General features: G+C 49.0%; 1 pseudogene; it reads right to left on the reverse strand.

Moving 5' to 3' along the window:
• Positions 1 to 5,581: 5,581 nt before the first annotated feature.
• The window catches only part of LOC105514919, a 15,254-nt pseudogene continuing 14,630 nt past the window's right edge, over positions 5,582 to 6,205 (reverse strand).

A 6,205-nucleotide genomic window follows, 5' to 3' on the forward strand; every position in this document is an offset into this window, starting at 1 on the left:
GCTGGGATTACAGGCTTGAGCCACCGCGCCCGGCCCCCCTACATAACTCTTTAAAAAAACTAGTCAAACATAACTCTTTATATAGTCTATATTATATATCTATTGAGAAAGACCTGGAGCATGGTAATGAAACATTAATATTTCTGAAGTGAAAGATATGAAAATTCACACCAAGTGTGAATAAAGACTATATATAAATAGCCTCACACTACTGCAGGTCAGGTTTTGTCACCTATTGAGTTTGGGCTCCAAAGTATGAAAAACAACCTTATGCTTTCAGAACTTTTGGCATTGCAGGATTGTGCCTACAGGCTTGTGAGCCTGCACACTCCTCTAACCTGGCCTTGTTTGTGTAGTTCTCCCCCTGCTGGAAGGTAAGCCCCATGGCACCAGGGGCTTGTTCAGGGGGTTCACCCAATGCCAAGAACACTGCTTGGCGTGTAGAAGACACTTAAAACAAATGTGTTAAATAAATGAATTAATGAATTAATCTTGGAAGAATTTCCAGGCCCAGTTTCATGATTCTTTCACCTGCCCAACTCCGGAAGCCTTCACCTCCTCTCTAACCACACGTCCAGGCCACATTATTGCACTTGTCATTCCCTGGAATAACCTCCTGCCCTCCCCAGCATCTACACACCATCTTTTCTCTCTCTGACCATGTTCTCAACTTGTCTTGGATCACTTCCCCTCTACCACTTTTTTTTTTTTTTTTTTTGAGATGTAGTCTCACTCTGCTGCCCAGGCTGGAGTGCAGTGGCGCATCTTGGCTCACTGCAACCTCCGCCTCCCGGGTTCAAGCGATTCTCCTGCCTCAGCCTCCAGAGTAGCTGAGATTACAGGCATGGACCACCACCCCCGGCTAATTTTTGTATTTTTAATAGAGACGGTATTTTACCATGTTGGCCAGTCTGGTCTCGAACTCCTGACCTCAGGTGATCCGCCCTGCCTCGGCCTCCCAAAGTGCTGGGATTACAGGCATGAGCCATCGCACCCAGCCTCAGCTCTATTATTTACTAGCCGAACGACCCTGGATAAGTTACTTAACAGATGTGCCTCAGTTTCCTCTTCTGTAAAATGAGTATAATCAAATTCGTAGAGTTGTTAGGAATAAATGAGTTAACAACTATATATTTAAAAAGGTATTGGAACAGTGCTTGGTCTTTAGCAAGAGCTATATAAATGTGAGCTATGGTTACTCTTCAGAGCAGTGTTTCTCATCCTTTTCTATGCTATGGACACCTGTGGCAGTTTGGCGAAGTCTGAGGAATCCCTTCCCAGAATAATGCATGAGTCTTATAAGTAGGATTACAAAAGAAACCAATTATATTGGGGTACAATTTTCAAAATAATAAGAAACACATCTGTAATGTAGTTATAAGTAGGATTACAAAAGAAACCAATTATATTGGGGTACAATTTTCAAAATAATAAGAAACACATCTGTAATGTAGTTAATATATGTACTTCTTTATTAACACATTAAATAGCAAGCTCTATCAACAGGTCTAGTGACGACCATGATTTTTGAAATAGTGATGTTATTTTGAGAGATATGCAACAACCATAATAATGAAAATCTGATCTTTCTTAGTGTCAAAGTCTTTTGTCTCCTCCCTGGGTTCTTTTTCTTCTGCCCCCTCTCTGGGGAGCTTACCCATCTCCTGGTTTCAATACTCCCTCTCTGCTGAGGACTTCCCAGTCTCTACTTTGAGCTCATCTTCTCCACTGAACTTCAGAATCATATAGCAGGCCGGGCGCGGTGGCTCAAGCCTGTAATCCCAGCACTTTGGGAGGCCGAGACAGGTGGATCACGAGGTCAGGAGATCGAGACCATCCTGGCTAACACAGTGAAACCCCGTCTTTACTAAAAAATACAAAAAAAAAACTAGCCGGGCAAGGTGGCGGGCGCCTGTAGTCCCAGCTACTCCGGAGGCTGAGGCAGGAGAATAGCGTAAACCCAGGAGGCGGAGCTTGCAGTGAGCTGAGATCCGGCCACTGCACTCCAGCCTGGGCGACAGAGCAAGACTCCATCTCAAAAAAAAAAAAAAAAAAATAAGAATCATATAGCAAATAATTTGCTGGCCCTCTACACCAGATGTCCTAAATTAAACTCAATCATTGCCCCCTAAAACTGCTGTACCTCAATTGGTTGCAGTACTAACTTCCTAGATACCCAAGCCAGATCCTGGGACTCACGCCCTCTTCACCCCATTTAAGCAACTGCCAAGTCCTGCTGATTTAACTCCTACGTACTTTTTGAATCTGGCACCTCCTCCCTCCTACTTTCCTATTATCACTATCCAAAATCTCTTGCCTGTACAATTGCAACTGGTCAGACTCCACTGTTGTTGCTCTTAAAATGATCATCCAAGAAACCAGCAGAAGCCTCTTCCTAAAACCCAATTTTTATTGTTATCACTTGCTTTCAAACTCCTTTAGTGCCCCCTCTTCACTTTTTTCTTTTTTGGAGGTGGGGGGGAGTCTTCCTCTGTTGTCCAGGCTGGAGTGCAGTGGCAAAATCTCAACTCACTGCAGCCTCCACCTCCGGGATTCAAGCGATTCTCATGCCTCAGCCTCCGGAGTAGCTAGGACTACAGGTGCCCACGACCACACCCGGCTAATTTTTGTATTTTTAGTAGAGACAGGGTTTCACCATGTTGGCCAGGCTGGTTTCGAACTCCTGACCTCAGGTGATCTGCCCACCTCAGCCTCCCAAAGTACTGAAATTACAGGCGTGAGCCACCACGCCCGGCCCCCACCTCCTCACTTTTAAGGCTTTCCATAATCCAATGGCTGCTGGCTAACTTTGACCTCTATAACATGATACTTTCCAGTAACAACACACTACTTGATACCCCCACAGTAGTGTTGCCAGATGAGGTATAGGATGCTCAGTAATTAAATTTGAATTTCAGATAAACGATGAATTTTTTTTTTTTTTTTTTTGGGGGGGACGGAATCTCGCTCTGTCACTCAGGCTGGAGTGCAGTGGCATGATCTCAGCTCACTGCAACCTTCTCCTCCTGGATTCAAGCAATTCTCCTGCCTCAGCCTTCCTAGTAGCTGGGACTACAGGTGCCCACCACCACACTCGGCTAATTTTTGTATTTTTAGTAGAGACAGAGTTTCATCATGTTGGTCAGGCTGGTCTTGAACTGTTGACCTCAGATGATCCACCCACCTCGGCCTCCCAAAGTACTGGGATTACAGGTATGAGCCACTGTGCCCAGCCAAATAATTTTTTCGTGTAAGTAATCCCATGCAATCTTTGGGACATGCTTATATTGTAAAACTATTTGTTATTTATCTGAAATTCAGACTTGTGGGCACCCTGTATTTTTATTTGCTAAATGTGGCAATCCTACCCCACAGATAACCCCCAGGATGGTGAGATGCCCCTTCTGAGGGTCCCACAGCTCTGAACCAACACTTACCCACCTGAGAGACTGGGGATCTATTCTGATCTCTGTATCCTTACTACGCAACACAGAGAGGCTGGCATAGAACAGATGGCAGTGTTTGCTGAGTGAATGAATGCATATGTGTGACACAGCAATAAACCTGTATCTTCCGGTGGAATCAGTAAGTGTTGTGAGCAGTATACAGTGTCAGTTCCGCTTGTACCCACCTTCCCTTCACAGTCTTGGAAAAATCACCTCATGGTTTACACATCCCCCCAGGCAGGTGAGCTAGAAAGCCAGGAGTCATCTGTAGACTTAGGGAAGCCAGTATAGGACCAGTTGGGTTTTCTGTTTTTTATTCGGAGTGGGGAGAAACGGGAGGGAGGCGACCATCTTCTGGCGATATGAAAGTCGAGAAAGGCAAACAGGAGGGGAGCAAGAGAGGAAAAGAAGAGGATGTGAAAAGCCCGAAGGAAGGCAGGAGAGCAAGCAGTTAGGAATGAAGGCGAGGAAGCGGGAGCCAGCTGGCGCCACAGCGAGGAGTGACAGCCGCCGCCAGCAGGGGCTGGGTACTGGGAGGAGGGAGGCTCAGGCAAGCCGCGCTGAGCCATTCTTCTCCTTCCCAGACTCCTCACCATCCATCCTGCTAACCGAGGGCCTCCACTCTGCTCGTCGTCAGAGGCAGACACCCAGGGCTTGGCCCTCTTGGGCTTCCTAGCTCTCCAGCCCAGGAGTTAGACTAGTTTTCCAACTCCCCCAGCCCCAAATCGGGAGGACAATAATCCCTTCCGCTCCGCGCCTGCCAAGGTCGAGTTAGGAAAGACTTGGAACAGAATCAAATGGCATTGGGGAAGATGAGTCAGCCGGGCGGGGCTGCAGCTGCCAGTGAAACCCCTGCCAGTGTGATTGGGCAACAACCAGAAGTAGGGGACCCGCGGAGTGGTGGTGCCATCCCTTAAAGGCAGTTTATGTGATAAGTCTTGATCGCGCACCCACTAAAGGGGCAGCTTTGGGGTCAGCCTCAATTTCCTCCACTGTGAAGTGGGAATATGAATACTTGACTTATCCGAAACGAATCATGTCAGCAAGGTGCCTGGGCTAAAAAAGCAGTCAGTCTGTAGTCACAGTCGTGCTTAGTGCCGTGCCCTCCACCCTAGGCCACTTTCGCCATGTGAGACTGTCCCAAAGGCGTGGGTGTGGGGTGCAGTGGGGAGCCCCTGATCAGGCACGGGCAGAAGACAAGTTCTTTTTTTTCCGCCACTTCCAGGTGAGGAAGAGAAGACGCCTGCTCTGGAACCAAGGGTAGGGTACTGGCCTCACCCGCTTTAAGCAAAGTCACCTTAGATTTACCATGTTTGCTATTCACTCATTCATTTTCTATATTAGAGGGACTGCTGATTAAACGGAAGGACTTACACTGAGACTCCAGTACCAGGCTATACTATAGACCTGACCGAGTGAGCGTGAGAAGACGAGACCCGGGAGAAGAAGGAGGGCGACAGCGGGCACCGAGATTCACAGGTCCAGAGTCTAGCTGCCACCCATACCCGGTGTTTAGGGAGCGGTGCGCGGCATCTGCGCATGCGCTCCCCACCCCTGCCAGGTTCCCGGCGGGGTCAGACGGCTCACCAGTGGAGGTACTGCCCGCGCATGCGTGTCCTGCTCACACGGCGCTCCCAGTGCGACTGGAGTGTCTACAGTGGAGCTGGCAGCTGGGAGGCCGGAGGCCCGGCCCATAGCGGGTGGCTGTTAGGAGCTATGGATGAAGGACCTGTGTATATTGGTGCCCGCTGTCGCCCTCCTTCTCCCGAGGTCTCGTCTTCTCACACTCACTCAGTGTGTGACAGCGACAGGTCACAGAGGGCGGTAACGTGCGGCGCCCCGGGGCGGTTTCGTTTGGCGCGGAGTAGAGGTGGCCGGGCAGTTGTGGTTGCTCCTTTCGCCTGGACTCATCTGTGTGGTCCCCTGGCGGGGACTAAAAACCAGAAGACGGAGGGGAGTGAATGTGTTTGACTCGAAGGAAACCCCTCTTGAGCCTGCCCTCACATCCTTACAAGGGACCCAGTCTGAGGTCCAGTCGTCCCCAAACCATCCACTCCCCCACCACCCCCTTCCCTGACTAAAGGCTAAATTTGGACGGTAACCACGCCCTACCCCATCCCCTTGGAGTCCTTCAGTCAGCTCCAAAGGCCCACCCCACATTCTGGGGACCTCTGAGTCGAAAAGCAGGGCCCATTGGGCAGGGTGGAATTGAGGGACCTGCTGTGGAGATGTCTCTGGCCTGGGGAAACCACTGCTTCCTCATCTACCACTGAGACTGAGGAAGACCCACAGATGGGCCTTGGCAAGCACCCAGAAGAATAACTCCAGACCACCATTCAGGAAGTTAAGACAGTGGGAGACTGAGTTAATGACCTTGACCCCAGACCCATGTAAGGAAAGGAAAGGGAGCCTCTGGCTGCTCCTTCTGCAGATGTGAAGTTGAAGAGGCTTCAGGGACCTTAAAACCTAATGGTTCTTATGAATGAGAAACATTCATACCCAGTGGTACTGTTTAACTCACATACCATGTCTCAGGATCTGTTGTGAGCATATTAACTCTTATTTACTTATTTATTTATTTATTATTTTATTTTATTTTCTTTTTTTGAGACAGAGTCTCACTCTGTCACCCAGGCTGGAGTGCAGTGGCACGATCTCAGTTCACTGCAACCTCTGCTTCCTGGGTTCAGCAATTCTCCTGCCTCAGCCTCCCAAGTAGCTGGAGTTGCAGGTGCGTGCCACCAAACCCGGCTAAATTT

The sequence above is a fragment of the Colobus angolensis genome, unplaced genomic scaffold (genome assembly GCF_000951035.1).
Source record: "Colobus angolensis palliatus isolate OR3802 unplaced genomic scaffold, Cang.pa_1.0 Scaffold250, whole genome shotgun sequence".
In the NCBI taxonomy this organism is placed as follows: domain Eukaryota; kingdom Metazoa; phylum Chordata; class Mammalia; order Primates; family Cercopithecidae; genus Colobus; species Colobus angolensis.